Source organism: Neofelis nebulosa, chromosome 1 (genome assembly GCF_028018385.1).
Source record: "Neofelis nebulosa isolate mNeoNeb1 chromosome 1, mNeoNeb1.pri, whole genome shotgun sequence".
Taxonomy (NCBI): domain Eukaryota; kingdom Metazoa; phylum Chordata; class Mammalia; order Carnivora; family Felidae; genus Neofelis; species Neofelis nebulosa.
The window spans coordinates 45,054,739-45,075,566 of NC_080782.1; the positions used below are offsets into that span (position 1 = coordinate 45,054,739).

At 38.0% G+C, this 20,828-nt stretch overlaps 1 long non-coding RNA gene across 1 annotated transcript in view; it reads left to right on the top strand.

The window, feature by feature from the left end:
• The window catches only part of LOC131506837 (uncharacterized), a 127,814-nt gene that overhangs the window by 82,586 nt on the left and 24,400 nt on the right, over window positions 1-20,828 (top strand). The window contains exon 3 of the long non-coding RNA XR_009259169.1: window positions 5,777-5,929. This is a non-coding gene — a long non-coding RNA (uncharacterized LOC131506837). The remainder of the gene's footprint in view (window positions 1-5,776; window positions 5,930-20,828) is intronic.

Consider the following 20,828-nt stretch of genomic DNA (forward strand, 5'->3'; position numbering starts at 1 on the left):
TCCCAGTCATTTGAGCAGTTGTGAACTCTGATCTCTGTTTCCCCAACCCAGCAAAACTGCTGCTGTCTGCTTGATTCTAGTTTTCTGCATTGTGATTTGGAAAAAACGCCCTCACAATGAAAGCTGGTGTGTAAATGGGAGGGTTTTACCTCATATGCTTCCCTTCTCTTGAGGCTCAAAGCTTTACCTTGGTTATTGTTCAATACCGGAAAACAATAGTTTTATATATTTCGTTCAGCTTTTACAGCACAGGTTAAATCTGATAGCAGCTACTCTATAAAGGCTAGAACTAGAAATTATTGTACCTTTCTTACAGCTTTTACTTTATTTTGCTGGGTCAGAAAACAAAAATCCTTCAGGTAGACAAATTAATAAAATAATTATAAATTACATTAGAGTCTCTGAAGAAAAACAAATAAAGGCACTGAAATAGAAGTGAGAAATGGGCAGGATTTTGGATATGGTGGTCAGTGGAGGCTGGTTTGAGGAGTCTGAAGTTGAGATAAAAAGGATGATTAGGACCTTACTTATGTGAAGCAGAGGTAGGAGGGGAGAACAAAAGAGAATTCCAAATAAAAGTATGGATTCTGAATAAGTGATGCTTGCTGGAATTTATGCCTCACAAACAAGAGCTCGAGTATTGCATTAAACCTGAGTGCCATGTTTTGAAATAGATAATTTGTTGTAAGTGTTGCTAAGCTGGAGGGCTCCAGAGACCCTAAAAGGGGAAAAATAAAGAAGCCAAGGCTGTATCTAGGGATTGGATATGGGGCAGTGTTTGGGAGTATGCTACCATGAGCACTATCTTCAAATGCCCAAATTGCTGTCTTAAAGAGGATAAGCAACGCTCTAGAGCATAGGCTGGCAAACCACAGCCACACAGCCTGCATACTAAGCCAAATCCAGCCACAGAGCCTGCATACTAAGAATGGATTTTTACATTTTTAAATGATTACATTTTTGGGGTGCCTGGTTGGCTCAGTTAACTTTAGCTCTGGTCATGATCTCACGGTTTGTGAGTTCGGGCCCTGTATCAGGCTCTGTGCTGATAGCTCCAAGCCCAGAGCCTGCTTCATGTCCTGTGTCTCCCTCTCCCTCTGCCCTTCGCCTGCTCAAGCCTCTGTCTCTGTCTCTCAAACATAAATAAACATTAAAACAATTAAAACAAATTAAATAATTATGTTTTAAATAGTCCTCTCAGTACCTATATACTTGCTTCCATTTTGTTGCTTGGCCCAACAAAACTTAAACTGTTTATCTGGCCCTTTAAGAAAAAGTTTGCTGACCCTTGCTCTAAAACAATTTCAGGAATTTAATTTGCTGTAGCAAAAGAAATGGGCAGCAGATTTGGAATACAAACCCTCTAAGGGAAAAGTATTTTTCTAGATGGGGTACTGGAGAGGTCTCCCTCATAGGCTTTCTCCTTACCCCTCATTTCACACTGGCTAGTTTTCCACCTACTCAGCCCATGCATGAGAGGACATTGCTTGGCTTCCTGAGAAGAGTGTGGAGGCGCTGGACCAAGTGGCTAAGGATTTGATTCTGCAAAATTAGACGGTTTTCTGTTTAGCTAAGATGATAGTTTGAGTTGAAAACACCCAATTAGTGACTGTAACTAATACATTCTTTCACTCAATTAAATTATTTTATCACCCAACTGGATATAAAGCATTAAGTCCTTCACATAGATCAATGGGACAGAATAGAAAACCCAAAAAAGGACCCACAACTATTTCGTCCACTCATCTTCGACAACGCAGGAAAGAGTATTCAATGGAAAAAAAGACAGACTCTTTAACAAATGGTGCTGGGAGAACTGGAAGGCAAGATGCAGAAGAATGAAACTGGACCACTCTATCACACCATACACAAAAATAAATTCAAAGTGGTTGAAAGACCTAAGTATGAGACAGGAAACCATCAAAATCCTAGAGGAGAACACAGGCAGTAACCTCTTTGACCTCAGCTGGAGCAACTTCTTACTAAACAGGGTGCCAGAGTCCAGGGAAACAAAAGCAAAAATGAACTATTGGGACCTCATCAGGATAAAAAGCTCTGCACAGTGAAGGAAACAATCAACAAAACTAAAAGGAAGCCTATGGAATGGGAGAAGATATTTGCAAGTGACATATCTGATAAAGGGTTAGTATCCAAATTTGACAAACTGAACACTCAAAAAACAAATAATCCAGTGAAGAAATGGGCAGAGCACATGAATAAACATTTTCCCAAAGACAAGACAAATCAAAACCACGATGAGACACTACCTCACACCTGTTAGAATGGTTAAAATTAACAACACAAGAAACAATAGATATTGATGAGGATGTGGAGAAATGGGAACCCTCTTGCACTGTTGGTGGGAGTGCAAACTGGTGCAGCCACTCTGGAAAACAGTGTGGAGGTTCCTCAAAAAGTTAAAAACAGGACTACCCTGTGATCCAGCAATTTCACTACTAGGTGTTTACCCTACAAAATACTGATTTGAAGGGACACATGCACCCTGAGGTTTATAGCAGCATTATCAACAGCCAAATTATGGAAAGAACCCAGATGTCCATTGATGGATGAATGGATGAAGAAGATGTGGTATATATATACAAATGGAATATTACCCAGCTATCAAAAAGAATGAAATCTTGCCATTTGCAACAATGTGGATGGAGCTAAAATGTATTATGCTAAGTGAAATAAGTCAGAGAAACACAAATCCCAAATGATTACACTCATATGTGGAATTTAAGAAACAAAACAGATGAATGTATGGGAAGGGGAGAAAAAAAAAGAAAAAAAAAGAGAGAAAGAAACAAACCATAAGAGACTCTTAAAGGTAGAGAACAAACTGAGGGTTGGTGAAGGGAGGTGGGTGGGAGATGGGCTAGATGGGTGATAGGTACTAAGGAGGGTACTTTTTGTGATGGGCACTGGGTGTTGTATGTAAGTTATGAATCACTGAATTCTACTCCTGAAATCAACATTGCACTGTGTGTTAACTAGAATCTAAATAAAAATTTGAAAAGAAAAAAAAAGAAAGACAGCTCATTTAAAAAAAAAATAAATATAGCATAAAGTCCATGAGTAACAGATTAATGTCTGAAATTAATCTGTCATAAGTCACCAACAACCAAGGGAAGACTAGTTCATAGTATAGCAAACTAGGTGAATTCTCTGGAAACTAGGCTCTGGGCCCAGGTACTTCAAAAGGAAAATACTAATTTCAGAGCAGTCTTTCCTAGCAAAAACCAAACAGGTGATGGAAAACCCTGGAATATGGTGTACCTATTATTCCTTTACCTAAGGAGAACAGTCTGATGGGGAATAATAAATAATAAGATGTGTATAGGATATTCACTTAGTTTTTGTATGTGTAGTGTAATACACAGTGCTATAAAATGTAGATCAGAAATGTATTTTGTCTTTGAAGGAGGTTAAAGACAGTTTTCTAGAGAAGACAGCACCTAGGTGAAAAATTTTCCCCCAGTTTTATTGAGAAATAATTGACATACATCACTGTATAAGTTTAAGGAATATAGTATGATGGCTTGATTTGTGAAATGAATTATGTGAAATGAATACCACAATAAGTTCAGCTAACATCCATCTTCTCATATGGATAAAATAAAGAGAAGAGAAAAAAGAGTAAAGGGAAAAAAAATTCTCCTTGTGATGAGAACTCATGATTTATTCTCTTAACAACTTCCCTATATGTCATAGAGCAGTGTGACTAGAGTAACCACATTGTACATTACATCCTCAGTACTTACTTATCTGATGACTGAAGTTTGTATCCTTTGATGTCTTTCCTCCAATTCCCCCTCCCCCCACCTCATGCCAGTGGTAACCACAAGTCTGATTTCTCTATGAATTTTTTTTAGATTCCATATATAAGTGAGATCATATAGTGTTTGTCTTTCTCTGACTTATTTCACTTAGCATAATGCCTTCAAGAATCATATAATGTAACCAATATTAGAATTTCCTCATTTTTTTAAATGCCTGAATAATAGTCCACTGGATATGTACACCACAGCTTCTTCATCCATTCATCCATCGATTGACATTTAAGTTGTTTCCATGTCTTGGCTATTATAAATGATACTTTTATGAACATGGTGTGTAGATACCTTTTTGAGTTAGTGTTTTCATTACTTTTGGACGTATCCCCAGAAGTGGAATTTCTGGATAATATGGTAGTTCTATTTTTCATTTTTTGAGGATCCTTTATACTGTTTTCCATAGTGGCTGTACAAATTTCATTCCCACCAACAGTGTACAAGATTTCCTGTTCTCCAAATCCATGCCAGCATGTGTTATCTCTTATCTTTTTTTTACAATGGGCATTCTAACGGGTATGGGTATCTCATTGTGGTTTTAATTTGCATCTTCCCAATGACTAGTGATGTTGAGCTTCATTTTATATACCTGTTGGCCTTTTGTATATATTCTTTGGAGAAATATCTATTCCAGTTATTTGCTCATTTTAATTGGATTATTTATTTATATTTTGCTATTGAGTTCTAGGAATTGTTTATATATTTTGGAATAAACCCCTTAGTCAGATGAATGGTTTGCAAATATTTTTTTCCTATTCTGTAGGTTACCTTTTCACTTTGTTTATGGTTTCCTTTGTTGAGCAGACATTTTTAGTTTGACATAGTCCCACTTCTTTATTTTTGATTTTGTTGGTTTGTGCTTTAGGGTCATATCTGAAAACTCATTACCAAGACCATGTCAAGAGGCTTTGTTCCTGTGTTTTCTTCTATGATTTTCATGGTTTCAGGTCTTATATTTACATCTTTAATTCATTTTAATTTAATTCTTGTGAATGGAGTAAAGTAAGGATCCAGTTTCATTACTTTATATGTGAATATCCAATTATCCCAGCAGCATTTATTGTAGAGATTGTCTCTTACCCATTGAATATTCTTGACTTCTTTGTCAAATATTAGTTGATCATATATTCTTGGGTTTATTTCTAGGCTCGTGATTCTGTTTAATTGGTCTATTTGTTTCTGTGGCACTACCATACAATTTTTTTTGACCCCCCAAAAAAAATGGCAGGGCCATTCTATACTGAGGAGTTTGAATTTCATCCTGAGGGCATGGGGAACTGCTGAAAGATATTAACAGTGATATGATTGTATTTAAATTTTAGAAAGATTGTTCTGGTAGCCCAATGGGGGAGTTGAGTGGAACAGAGGTAAGACCAGAGCTTGGGGAGTATGTTAAAATTTCTGTTGCAGTTACCCAAGTGATGAATGACAGTAATGCAAGCAGTAGTAGGGGCAATGGGAAGAGGGGGATGAAATACCAAGGAATTGAAATTATAGTATTAAGTATTTCTTGGATGTGTGTGGGGAGTGAAAGAAAAGAGGTTAAGAATACCATTCAGATATCTCTTAAATGAGATGACCACTACAGGAAAGATGCATGAAAAATTAAATGTGAAGGAAGGAATGATTAGAAGTATACAGCAGTACTGAGACTATGAGAGTATTGAATTGAAAATTGGGGAAGTCTTCATGGAAGAAATGGTATTTGAGAAGATCCTTGAAATATGGGTAAGTTTTTATATGAAGTCAGTTGTTCTCCTTATGAGGAGGATGATGGTGTTTAAAAACGTTTGGTCTAGAGTGATGCGTCTAAGGGAGTCATTCTTTGCTTTCATAGATAGGTACGTGTTGGTAGTTCAGTGCTATTGCCATCCATCCCCTTATTTGACTGTGATGATGTTCTCAGGAGAAACACATGATAAGTAAAATGATCTCCTTTTCAGGGGGAAGATGCCAACTCTTGGGTAAAATGATGCTTCCAAGCTCCCCACTTTGTCAGGAGAAGAACCATGGCTTGAACCCACATGGCACTGAGTACAAGGCATCATGAAGCTGGATCCAAATGGAAAGTTAACCAGTTGCTGCTCACCTGTCAGGTAAGGATCTGAATTGAAATACTCTCTCAAATAAGAGACATTTTTGCAGTAGAATCAAGTCATGCTTGAACTGTATATCCTAGAGGCACAAACCCTGAAATCAGGATAGCTGAGTGGGAGTTGTAGAAGGATCTTCAAGGACACTGTGAACTAGACACAACTAAGGAAGGGCTTGAGTGACCTTCATTCTTTTGCTCTTGGGAAACAGTAGCTTGCATATGGCCATTTGGAAAGATGTACCATGAATCCAGGTATTAAAATTCTAATAATTGTTATAGTTATAGTGCAGTAGAATTTTATTTTATTGCTCAAATTATTCAATCTTTGGCCATTGGGAACTTTTCCGATTCTCTTCTGTGTTCTTTTGACATACCTTCAGTATTGGGGGTATTTATTTATTTTTAGCACTTGCTTGCTTTCTGGCACTGTAAGATGTTTCAGGCTCATCTTGGAGATTTCCTGCCCTGTCCTAGAATCAGTCATTTTTACAAGGAGGTTTGGTTCCTCTTTGTTTGTTTATTTATTTATTTTTTTGGTTGTTTGTTTTTGGTTAATGATATTAGAAACCAAGATCTGGGTGCTAGATGCTAGAAGTGCTTTTTGCAGCTAGGGTGCCATAGCTTCCAGCTGATAGAGCAAGGAAATACATGTGTGCATCCTAATTGGTGTATGTATGTGTACACACACACACACACACACACACACACACCTACCTATAAATACCAATATATTTAACCATCTGTGTCTATATTAAACTGAATAAAGGTTATACTGATGTCTCTAACTTGAATCCATTATACACAGGTATTTTACCCTCCTGCCCTTGATTATTTCAACCAGGAAAAACCAGGCTCCCACCATTTGTGACTCAGTTATTTAATTGTTCAATTCCAGTATATGTGCTTAATAGTTTCAGAGCTGACTTCCCATGGAAGAGAAAAAAACTATTGAGTAGAGGACAGTGCATATGTATATAGTTCCTTTTGCCTCTGCTCTTACAGACTGCACTAATTGTTAGGTAGGTTTATCTCATCCTCATGACTGATGTTGCTTCATACATTTGTACCACAGTTAGATTCCTTGGCCACATTATGCCTTCCATCCTGAGATTCCCTGATTATCTAAATCATTTTTTAAAATTTGCATATGTTACTTTCAGTCTTTGTCCTATAAAATTTTATAGGTTTTGACAAATACATTATATATCCACCATTACAGTATAAGACAGAATAGTTTCACTGCCCTAAAAAAAAATTCATTGTTTTAACCCTCTACCTCAAACTTCAGGAAAGAAACAACTTATGTGTTTACCAACTCTATGATTTTGCCTTTCCATAATGTCATATATGTTGGGATCTCCTGGGCCATCCCCAAGTTTGATGATTCAGTAGGAGGACTCACAGGGCTTAGCGTATAGTACTTACAGCTAAGATTTATTACAAAATACAAAAGAGAGACTACAAAGTAAAATTGGCAAAAGGAAAGGCATATGAGGCAAAGTCAGGATAAAGGCACAAACTCTAAGAGTTCTCTCTTAATGGAGTCACATAGGGTGTGCTTAATTCCCTCAGCAATGAGTAGGACAACATGCATAAAATATTGTCTACCAGGGAAGCTCATTAATGACTCAGTGCCCAGGGTTTTTCAAAGAGGTTGGTCATATAGGTATAGTCTGTATAGCATGTACCAAAGACTTGGACTCATGCAAGGAAAGATGTCCAACTTACACCACATTGTTTGCACAACAGTTTCACAGTGATTCACTTTTTTGAATTTTTGGAATGGTGGGAAACCCCCTGAAATCCAAGTCCTGAAACACCAGCCAAGAAGCAACCTTGGAAACAGGCCTTTCTAAGGATAGCAATCTTAGGCCTTCTTTGTTAACACTTGTATTTACGTCATAAAGATGAAGTCATATAGTATGTAGTCTTTTCAGACTGACTTTTTTCACTTAGCAATATGCATTTAAGATCCATTCATGTCTTTACATGATTCAATAGCTCAACCCTTTTTATCACTGCGTAGTATTCCATGTTTGGACATACCACAGTTTGTTTATCCACTTGCTTATTAAAGGACATTTTGGTTGCTTCTGGTTTTTAGAGTTTATTAACAAAGCTTCTCTAAACATTTGTTTACAAGTTTTTATATGGACATGAGTTTTCTAATCAGTTGTGTACCTAGGAGTGTGATTGCTTGATAGTGTGGTAAGATTATGTTTAGTGTTACAAAAAATGACCATACTGTTTTCTGAAGTATTTGTAGCATTTTGCTTTTTTACCAGCAATCAATGAGAGTTCTCATTGCTTTAAATCCTTGTTAGCAATTGGTATTATCTAATTTTTAATTTTCATTTCAGCCATTTTAATAGTGCATGGTAGTAGCTCCTTGTTTTAATTTGGATTTCCTTAATGGCAAGTGATGTTAAAAATCTTTTCTTGACATTCTGTATCTTCTTTGGTGAAGTGTATATTTACACATTTTGCTCATTTTTAAATTAGGTTGTTTGTTTTTCATATATGGGTTGTAAATTTTTGTATGTGTTTTGAATGCAAATCCTTTACAAATATACTCTCCTAGTCTGTGGCTTCTCTTTTCATTACCTTAACAATGGCTTTCATGGATCAAAGGTTTTAATTTTAATAAAATCCAACTTATCAATTTTTCTCTTTTCTAGATCATACTCTTTGTATTGTATCTAAAAACTCATCACCAGACTCAAAGTCCCTTATTTTTTCTTCTAGAAGTTTTATAGTGTTTCTTTTACATGTCTATGATCCATTTTGAGTTAATTCTTGTGGGAGATATAAAGTTGTGAGGGCTCTGTGTTGGTTTATTTTTTTGCATATAGATGTCCAATTGTTCCAGCATCCTTTGTTGAAAAGACTATCCATTCTCCATTGAATTGCCTTTGTGTCTTTGTCATAAATCAGTTGAGAATGTTTGTTTGGGTTTATTTCTAAGAACCCTACTCTGTTGCAGGCATCTGTGTTTCTGTTCTTTTACAAATAGCACACCATCTTGATTACTATAGTTTATAATGAGTCTTGAAATAAGGTATTGTGTCTTGAAGCTTTTCTTCTTTGGTATGGTACTATGTTGGCTACTCTAGGTCTGTTGCCTGTCTGTGTAAACTTTAGATTTAGTTTCTTGATATCTACAAAATAGCTTATATAAGTATATTTTTATTACAGGGCTTTGCAGAACCGTTAGTATATTAAAGTGCATTATGAATATCTGAGAAGAATATACACTTTGCAGCATTTCCCAAACTTACTTGACTTCAGTGTTTTCCCCCTGCCCTCCCACCCCCCTCCCCAAGACCTATATTGCATGACCTCAGAGATAATTTCCTTCTTTTGATTAAGCAAAAACTGAAGCTCACAGAGGAGAAAGTATCTTGCTCTAGACTAGGTTAATAATTTTATTAGGATCAAGGCCTGGGCTAGAAACCTGTTTTTTGTTTTGTGGCTATAATTATATTTTGGTCATATACATACATGACATACATCTCTATCTTCAGATAATTTTGTAGTTAGCATAAAAAGTCAGAGAAGCATAATATTAGATATTCTCTGTCTTGAAAGATTTCAGTGCTTCATGTTACATGAATGGGTTTTCAGTCAACTTATTCTCTCAAATAATAGTGATTACATATATTACATAGAATAATTTTTTCTTATTCTGATTATTTAAAATTGTACAATTTAGTATTGGGGATAATAATAACATAAATCTTATTATCCCATGCTTTTAAAGTCTATTGGAAAAAAATAAAAAATAAAGTCTGTTGATACTCATTCAATAAACATGGTGGGATTGGGGACATATTCGTTGAAAACTATGTCAGTGTATTGAAAATACTAAAGTAGATCTGAAGCCCACCAATCTCATAGAGCCTTTATTAGCTTTAAAATTCATTCCCTGACTCTTCTCACTCTCACAGGCTCACATGCTAAGTTTTGTTCCTCTGTTTACTGAAACAGAGGAGTACTAATGAGTGAATCTGAAAGGCTTTCCCTAAGAGGGTTAAATTATTGGCCCCTCAGTTAAGTATTGATTCTCTTTAAAAGCTCCATCTGAAGGATCACTGACATGATCGTCAAGGTTCATGGGCTAGATGGTTTACAGAAATGACAAAGTGTGTGCCTCTTTAATACCCCAGCTCTCTGCTTGGTTTATGTCTTTTTACATTATGTTTTGGGAGTGACTTGGGGGCAGTACCAATGGTCGGTTCTGTTGGCGAACTTGTAGCTTTATTTATATAACTGGATTAACAGTACCTAACCATATTCTTTTTTTTTTAATTTTTTTTTTTCAACGTTTTTTATTTATTTTTGGGACAGAGAGAGACAGAGCATGAACGGGGGAGGGGCAGAGAGAGAGGGAGACACAGAATCGGAAACAGGCTCCAGGCTCCGAGCCATCAGCCCAGAGCCCGACGCGGGGCTCGAACTCACAGACCGCAAGATCGTGACCTGGCTGAAGTCGGACGCTTAACCGACTGCGCCACCCAGGCGCCCCTATACCTAACCATATTCTGAGCGAGCGAGTGTTCTGTAGCAGTTGAATGGTAGCACTCAAAAAAGGTATGTCCAAATCTAAAGACTTGGTACCTATGAATGTGACATTACTTGGAAAAAGGGTCTTTGCAAATGTAATTAAGTTAAAGAACTCAAGATGAGATCACCCTGGATTATCCATTGAATTATCCCTAAATTCAATGGGCTGTGTCCTTATAAGAGATAGAAAAGGAGAAGGCACTGGGAAAAGAGGAGAAGGCCATGTGAAGATAAAGGCAGAGGTTAGAGTTTTATTGCCACAAGTCAATGAATGTCTGGACCCAACAGAAGCTGTAAGAGGCCAGGAAGGATTCTTTTGTAGAGGCTTAGGAGGGAGCCTGGCTCTGCTGACACCTTGACTTTGGACCCTTGTTTCTACGACTGTGAGAGAATACATGTCTGTTGGTTTAAACCACCAAATTTGTACCGATTTGTGACAGCAGTCAAAGGAAATGACCTTATCTTCCAAGATTTCCAACTTAAGTTTTGAAATATTCAGGGCATCTTTCTGGTAGCTTAAGGTTTATCTACCCACAAGGATCATAAGGTGGAAGAGCTCTGTGAGGGCAACAACATCTGCTTTAACTCATCATAGTGTCCACGTGCCTGGATAGCTCTTGGTGTCATCATAGGTGCAATACTGTAATTTTTAAGAAATACATATTTGGCCAGTGAGATGACCAGAATATATTTCTCATATATATTTGGTTTTTGTCCATCGTTCCTGGCTCACAGACCCTAAAACCCTTGGGATTTCCTATGATGAGAGCTGCGAGGTGTCTTTGTTAAGGTAATCAGGTGACTTTTGGAAAGCACTCAACTAACCTAAAAATGGGGGCCTGGCTGATGGAAGAGCCAGCCTCATGATTAGAGGGTTGGAACTTTCAGTCCCTTTGCCCCCCACCTGTGGGAGGCTGGAGGGTCTGGGGATTGAGTTCATTTGCCAGTGGCCAATGACTTCATCAACCATGCCTATGTAATGAAGCCTACATAAAACCTAAAAAGAACAAGATGCTTTGGGGTTGGTAAATGCATGTAGGTGCTTGGAGAGTGGCATGCCTGGGGACAGCATGGAAGCTCCCTGCTCTTTTCTCACATCTTGCCCTATGAATCTCTTCCATCTTGATTTTTTCTGAGTTATACCCTTTTATAATAAACTAGTAATCTAGTAAGTAAGGTGTTTCTGCTCTAGCAAATTAATTGAACCTGAGAAGGAGGTCTTGGGAAACTGATCTATAGCCAGTCAGAAGTACAGGTAACAAGCTGGGCTTCTGACTGGCATCAAAAGCGTCTGTAGGAGGACAGTCTTATGGGATTCAACCTATGGGATCTGATAATATTTTTGGGTAAATTGAATTGAATTCTGACTTTGAGAACTGCTTGTTGGTGTGGGGAGACACCCTCTTCCAGAAAGCAGAAGTGACTTACCTATGTGTTTTTAATTTATTTATTCATGTTGCCCAATTCTTGGGTTTATTTACTTATTTTAATTTGATCATCTCGGCAATGGAGAGAATCCCATGGATGATAAAATATCCATGTCTGTAAGTGGCTGATGACGGGTTTTACTTATAGATATGAAATGTATATATTATTTTACATATTATTGTCATTTAAACTTTTCACTCTTAGCCCTTTGGAAAGAGACTTAAGAGTGCACTGCTGATTTTAAGGCTCTCAGAGACTGTAAACAAACCCTAAAATCATAAAAAAAATCTTGTGGTTTTGTAAACATGCCATTGAAATACAAAAATAGCATTAGGTTTTGTTCATTACTTTCTCTTCATTTTATTGTCATGATACAATTTCCTGCACTTTTGGAATAGCTAAGTAACTACCTACCTTTTTCTAGTTTAAACAATCTGTTCTACATATAAATAACTGAATCTTCATACGTCTCAGCTTTGATTATGTATTTCCCCCACTTAAATGCTTTATCTTGTCTACAAATGTCTACAGAGGGAGGCCCAAACCGCTTAACCTGGACCTAGCCAATCTTTGCAGCTTTATTCCTACCTCCTGCTTATTAAAAGTGCAGAGAGATCCTCCTGACCCATAGACAATGCTTTTCAAACTTTAATGCACGTATGGTTCACTTGGGGGATCTTGCTATAATGCAGATTCTGATTCAGTAGGTCTGGGGTGGGAACCTGGGTTCTTGCCTTTCTAACAAGTTCTCAGATGAAGCTGATAAAGCTAGTCCAAGAATGACACTTTGAGTAGCAAGACTCTGACAATATGCCCTTCTCCTATATGCAATCATCACATTTTATCGTTCTGTGTTTAGTAAATCTCTTTCCCTTACTGGTGATTGTGTCCCGGAGGACCATAGACCATATTGGACCTATTAGTTTCACTGTTAAATCCCTTAGCACCCATCAAAATGAATCTGAGATTCTTAATACTCTGCTTTGGACAGGGCCTAATTTCCCCCTTTTCTTTAAGCTTCAGGCAGTGAATTGAATCCAGAGAAGGAAAGTGACCTCTCCAGGATAACATTACGAATTTAGTGGCAAAGCTGGGGCTAGTAACTGGTCTCTGAAATAAATACCTACTGTGGCACAAAACTTCAAGTAAAGTTCTTAGGACAAGTAGCACATTATTCAGAACTTGCCCCCCAGGTATTGGATACTTAACATAGAACTCCCACTGCAAGCCCTTTGGCAAATTGCAAATGTCTGAGAGAAGACAAGAAATACCTCTGGGGCATTTCTCAGAGTCCATGGAGGCTCCACAATTAGACTAACAGCTTATAGGATAACTAGAGTGTAGCCAATTGAGAAGGATTGACCTAATTCTTCCTTTTTAAGTACCTTAATTTTATGCATCAGGTAATTAATTGAATGACTTAGTGATTACAGATGCTTTTTCTATCTCCAGCCTGGAATGAAAACAAGTTGCATCAGAAATGTAGGTGGGAGTGGGAGAGATCAGGGCACGGGCCACTTGATCAGAGCCTGCACAGATCCCATGCTGTAATAATAATAAAAAAAAATTACTGTGGTCTTTATACTTATCTGAGTAATGTATTTATCTGCCTAGTAGGAGGAAAATACAGGTAATGCCCCAAAATAACTTCTAGGACTAGACCATGGTTTCTCAACTTTGGAAGTGTGTATTGACAATTGGGGCCAGATGATTCTATATTTTAGAGAGCTATCCTGTCTGTAGAATGTTTAACACTTCTTGACTTCTACTCACTAGATTCCAGTAGCCATTCTTCCTCTCTCCACCCTCCCACCCCAAGTTATGACAATGAAAATGTCTCCAAGCATTGTCAATTGCCTCCTGGATGAAAAAGGGAAAAAAATCTCCCAGTTGAGAACAAGTGGACTAGACCATTGGTCAGACTAAGTATGTCTACAGGGCTGTTGCATACAGCTACACAAATTGTATAGTAACATTTCCACAGAGTGCCATGCTCATAGATCTCAATAATGTTTGGGGCAACTTTTTTCAGATTTTGATAATATATGCAATTCAAGGTTTTGTCCTTTAATAAATTTTTTTATAAAAAATATTTTAAATATTTATTTTTGAGAGGGAGTACACATGAGTGAGGGAAGGGAAGAGAGAAGGGGGGACAGAGGATTTCAGGTGAGTTCTGTGCTGACGGCAGAGAGCCTAATGTGGGGCTCAAACTCATGAACTGTGAGATCATGATCTGAGCCGAAGTCGGACGCTTAACCAACTGAACCACCCAGGTGCTCCAGTAATGATCTTCATAGAATAAGAGCCTTCCACATTTAAATTCACTGGTATGAATTTGCAGAAGCTGTGTGCCTATCAGAATATCTGATGACTTTAATGTCTAAGAGGATAATCCATTGGTCACCTTGATCTCCACAACTGTTCTTATCTTTCAGCCCACCTCATCCTAGACCTTGTTATCATTAGTAATTGTATCACCTCTGAAATTGTCATTTCAAATATCTTTCTCTCTAATCACAAACCTTTGTGCTTCTGACTTGATTTCTCATCTAGTTCTCCCAACAATATTTAGACACCACCTATGTCTCTAATACATTTGATGTCACCATTTTGCATCACTGACAATGTCCCTCTTATGCTAGTTGTCTCTTTACCCAGTTCAGGTTTACTTGTCCATCATGGTGATCATTCCCTTATAAAAGCCTCAATACCCTTGCCTTACCAACCTTGTAATGTGTTTGCCTGGCTAAACCCAATGCAGATTGAATCTAATTATTTATCTTATCTGTATCCGTATCTAAACAGATGAACATCTGCACCTAAGTGGAAAAGACACATACAGTATAGTGATTAATCCACTGCAGTTTAAATTCAAGACCACAAACCTCAAAGGGGCACTCACGTTGCCTAGAATTCACATCCTGGTGACTTTGTTTTCTCCTCTCTGAGACAACTCTCTCAGATGTCTTTCACCTGCTCAGAAGTATTACCACACTTCTGAGTATTACCCTCACTCTTATCTGATAACTTTGCCTCAAAAACAGAAGCAGAGGGAACTCTCATATACATGTTATCAAATCCAGAACACATCTTTCTTTGGACCCCAATTCTCTATCTTGTATCTTTTTGCTCCCTCTGTTAAGGGCCAAGTCTCTGGTCTCCCAGCTTCTGTAACTTCCTCAAGCATTTACCTTCGGTAGTTCCCCCATCCCCTGCATTACAATTTCTTCCTTTTAACGAAATCATTCCCATTGCATATAAGTATACTCTAGTTTCTCACATTTTACATTACCCTCTAACTGTGCAGTTTCTATTCTTCTATCATCATATTTCTCTCTTCCTCACCGTAAATTTTGAAAGATTGGTCTACTTTCATTCACTGGATCTGGGTCCTTATCTCCCACTGTGTCTTCATCCACTCCAGTCTGGCTTTTACCATTGCTGCTTCTCAAACCATTCCTGTCTATGGTCATCGTGTTGCCAAAACTAATGGACACTTCTCTGAACTCCTTATTCACCATTAACGGTAGCCAGTCTCTCCTTCATGAAACCCTTCTCCTGGTGTCTAGGATATCATCCTCTCATATTTCTTGAATCTTTATATATTTTTATTTATTTGTTTATTTGTTTGTTTGTTTATTTTGTTGTTGTTGTTGTTTCAATCCTACCTTTAATTGTTAGCGTTCTCCACTGGTTGGTCCTAGACCATGCTCTGCCTATACATTCTCCTACAATGATCTCATCTACCGCATGGCTTTAAATATCAAATGGATGAAGGACTTCATCAAATCTTTAGCCTGTATTCTTTTCTGTTTCAGATTTATATATCCATCTGACTCCTTACTATGTATAATTGAATGTAAGATGCCATTTTCAAAACAGAGTTTTGGGGGGCGCCTGGGTGACTTAGTCAGTTAAATGCCTGACTCTTGGTTTCAGCTCAGGTCATGATCTCATATTTCGTGGGTTTGAGCCCTATGTTGGGCTCCCTGCTGATGGTGCAGAGCTTGCTAGGGATTCTCTCTCCCTCTCTCTTTTCCCCTCCTCTGCTTGCTCTCTTTCTCTCTCAAAATAAATAAATAAACTTAAAAAAATTAAAGCAGAAAAAAATATTGAATTTTTCTTTCCTCTCCTTCCATGCCCCTCCAACTTTCTCATATCATTAAATGGCACCTTCACCCACCCAAGTCCGCTCAGAACCCACTCAAGACGAAACCCCAGGAGTCAACCTTGATATGTTCCTTACTTTCATTCCCGACTTAGAATCATGGTGTTTCATTCTGTTTCTGAAAAATATCTTCTTTCTCTGGTCAAAGAGCAACAGTACCAAAAACTTATTAAAGGTGACAAGACAGATTTTATTCAGGCTTTATTCAGCAGGGGATAGAAACTCTAGTATAAACTGAGCTCACCTCCAGTTAAGACAAAGGTAACTGAGATTTTTAAAGTGATGACAGGAAACAAGGAAGGACCATGGGGAAGTGAAAGGAGGGTGATAAAAAGGGACTGGGGGCTGTGGGAAGTGGAAAATTACAGAAAGGAGTAAGTGGAGAATTACCAAAAATGATTTGGCACTGTGAGTTGGAGCAATGCACATTTTGTAGTTTGGCAGCATTGTGTTTTCTGTGAGTAAAGACTCAGCAATGGAGCTAGGGTCACCTTTAGGGACATGGCCTAGTATAGGTAGAAGCCAGGCTCAAGTTTAGTCAAATCTCTTAGCATAGTGTTTGTGCAAATCCTTTGTGCCACAAAGGAGTTTATAGGTCATACCCTCTTCATTATTACCACCTGATCCTCACCTATCCTCTGGACTTTGGAAGGAGCCTCTTCAATGGTCTCCTTGTATACGTTCTTGCCCAGTGCCAGTTAAATCATGTGTTCTTTGGCCATTAAAGACATACAAGTTAAAACCACAATGACATACCATCACATACCCATTCCAGCGTATGAAAAAGACAATAATGAGTGTCAGTGAGGGTGCAAAAAAAAAATGTAGCCTTCCCAGTGCTGGTGGGAACATAAAATGGCACAGTCACTTTGGAAAAATTTGGCAGTTTCTTAAAATGTTAAACATTGAGTTACTACATGACTGGGCAATTCCATTTGGAGATACCCACCCAAGAGAAATGAAAACATAGGTCTACACTAAAACTATAGCTGAATGTTGTTACCTGTCCATTGTGGATCAGCATAGGGGCTCTGCTTCTTGCTGTCCATTTGAGAACATGGAATGATGAAGCAGCTACCATTCCTACCAACAATTGCTAGTTGTTGTTCCAGAGGGAAAACATAACTGTGGCAGATCTTACATCAGCAATTAAGTGATACGTATTACTTCTGCTCTGAATTTAGAGGCTAGAATTAGTCACAAGTCCCCATCCAATAGAAGAAAAAAGAAGGATAATCCTTGGAGGTAGAGAACCAGAAATGGGCAGCAAGCGTACCAGTGACTCTGTTGTCTGTGCCCTGGGCTTGGTATGATTTCTCTTCAACTCTGTGCAGAGCTGGCTTCTCACACTTCTCACACTTTAGTTCCCAAGACTTCCCTGAGAGCACTTCTATAACAAGTTCATCCCAAGCAGTGCCTCTCCCTCTTGTGCAATCCTTTTGAGTTCTATGTCTCCTCCTCCAATGTGTTACGACACTGCTTAATTTGTGTTTTGAAATTGTTTGGTAAATTTCTTTGTCTGTTTTACTATGTATTAACTCTTCCCACTACAATGTAAACTTTTGGAGGCTGTAATTTGTATTCTCTGTTTTATTCATTACTTAATCCCCAGGTTTAAGAGCAATGCTTAACAAGCTCATAATAGAAAATCAATAAATATTAACTAAATGAAAGAATGGACATTTTTTTTTACCTCCATCGCATTTTTTATGCTGTTCCTTCTTCCTCTTCTTTCAAACAAAATACTATACATTGCCTAATGTTCAGCTTAATTTCACCTTCACTATAAAGCCTTTGCCTAATTAGAGGTAATTTCTAACTTAACCATGCTCTCAAAAATTTTTATTTTTTTCTTTTTTTTTTAATAGAAAATACCCTTTTATCTTTGTAATTGTATGCATGACTCTCCATTATTTCCTATTTCATACTTTGAATTAGATTTAAGAACCCTATTAAAACTAAATATTAGGTCTCATAAGTATTTTATATCCCAGTGCTCAGCTCATTTAACAAATATTTACTGAACATCTGTGTTCTAGGCAATGTTCCAGGTGCTGAGGATAAAGTAGTAAACACACAGACAGAGTCCCTGCCCTTGTGAGACTTATCTTTTACTGGGACAGACAGACCACCCCACAAATAAATACATAAAATTATTAACATGTGATAAGCATTTTGAAGAAAATTAAAGTAGAGTAAGGGAGATACATAGCAAAGAGGGAGTGTTGGTCAGGGAAGGCTTTTCTGAAATGTGATATTTGAATAGAGAGCTGCTGAAATGAAGATGTAAGCCGTAAAACATCTGGGAAAAGTATGCTTTGGGCAGAGAGGACAGCAGGCACAAAGGCCATGAGATGGTAATGAACCAGAAGAAGACTATTATGTGGATGGAGTGGAATTGGGACCACATTTCACGCAGGGCCTCTCTAGGCTGCGTAGTAGTTTTACATTTTGTTAGTGTGCATTAATAGATTTTGAACAGATCAAGATTCTTTAAATCATCAAATCAGCTCTCACTCCATGTTCTGTGTAGAGAATAGTCTGTGGGGAAGGAATGTGGAACCAAAAAAAAACAGTTAAGAAGCTGTTTGATAGATCAGACAAGGGAGGATTAGCATGATAGTGAAGAGGTGTTTCATAAGTGGCTGCAAGATCAGTGATGAGTACAGCATCCAGGGAGCCAGGTGAAGAAAGTGTTTCTTTCTTTCTTTTTTCCTTTTTTCAAAAATGTTTATTTATTTTGAGAGAGAGAGGGAGAGAGAGAATCCCAAGTAGGCTCTTCACTGTCAGTGACCTAAGCTGGAATCAAGAGTCAGACGCTTAACCAGCTAGGCCATCCAGGCACTTCAAGAAAGTGTTTCAATAAGGAGGAGGACCAAATAAATGAATGCTTTGGAGGAGTTGAGCAGAGACTTGCTAGTCATTGGTGGGCTGAATAAATATGGTTTCCCTGGAGTAGTACAGACAAAATCCTGACCAGAGAGATTCCAAGAAAAGATGGAAGATGAAAAGTGGGGGTAGAGAATGTAGACTGTGATGGAATTTTACTATAAAAAAGGAGCAGATAAGTGGAGAAAGAAAGTATTATTTTGCATAAAAATGATTACTTAATGGATTGAAATTCAAAACCAACACTTCTAAGGAAAGATAGAAGGCAATGGATTTATTGGTAATTATTGGTCACTCACTCTAATCTTAAGTGGAAGCTTGAGGTCTTTCAGTTAAGAAGACCTCTCTCCACTATCTTCTCTTTCTGCTTCTTTAATCTCTCTCTGTGCTGGGGGAGGAGAAAGAACTCACTATGGATCAGGGATGAAAGGGACTCTAAGGACCAGCCAGCCCATCTTGCTAATAGTAAGTTCTAGAGGAAAGCAATAAAGGGAAAACCTGTAGATTTGTCCTAGGCGAAGTCTCTCTTGTCCCTTTTAGAATTGCTCCTTCTTATTCCCATCCTTTCTTGGCCATGATATTCTTTTTGGGTTTCTGCCCAGTGCTTTTGAATTTCACTTTCCAGAAAGCCGGTTGTCCTGGCCAGAACTCTTAATTAAAGATTGAAAAAAAAAATAGAGAGAGGTGGGGGAGGAGAGAGGAGGAGAGAGGGGGGCAGTGAGAAGGGAGGAGAGAGAGAAAATTAAAACAATAAAAAACAAGGCAAAAAACAAACTCTAATTGATTCAGTTTAGAATGAGGAATCAATTCTTTTTGTATTTTTCCTTAGCAAAAAAAGATCTTAATTTTTTTTTAATGTTTATTTATTTTTGAGAGACAGAGAGACAGAGTGAGAGTGGGGGAGGGGCAGAGAGAGAGGGAGACACAGAATCTGAAGCAGGCTCTGGGATCCGGGCTGTCAGCACAGAGCCTGACATGGGGCTTGAACCCACAAACTGTGAGATCATGACCTGAGCCAAAGTCAGACGCTCAACCGACTGAGCCACCCAGGCACCCCAAAGAAATAACATCTTAAAAATATATGTATATTATCAGGCTGTGGACAGAAGAAAATGTAAAAAAAAAAAAAGAAAGAAAGAAAAGAAGCAATCCTTTGACTGTTTTTAGTTTTTACTAATGGCCAGCAAACATTAACTTATGGGCCATGGGGCACCTGAGTGGCTCAGTCAGTTAAACATCTGACTTCAGCTCAGGTTTGTGGGTTTGAGCTCCGTGTTGGGCTCCACACTGTCAGTGTGGAGTCTATGTGGGATTCTCTTTCCTGCCCTCTCCCTCTCTCTCTGCCCCTTCCACGCTTGTGCTTTTTTTCTCTTTCTCTCTCAAAATAAACTTTAAAAACAAAGCAAAATAAACAAAAAACCAAGAACTTATGGGCCAAACCTGGCTTACTATCTATTAGTGTAAATAAAGTTTTATTGGACCATAGCCATGCTAATTTGTTTACATATTGTCAGTGGCTGCTTTAATGCTACAACAACAGTGTTGAGTAGTTGCAAAAAAGAATTAGTTTAAACTGTTTTTTAGTTCAAAATCCTAAAATGTTTAGTATCTGGCCATTTTCAGAAAAGTTTGCTCACCCCCTGGTCTGTACTAACATTTCCCAAAATTGCCTTCAGTGACGTTACCTCAGTGGTAATGAACACATAGGCATGGAAACTCCAAATTAAACAAGATTAAGCTTATTTCCTCACTGTAGGACTTTACAGAGCCTTTAATATTTCACTATGGATGTGAGTCTCTAAAAGGGGATAAAATGTACCTTGCAGGTTTCAGAATAAAGTCTTAGAGA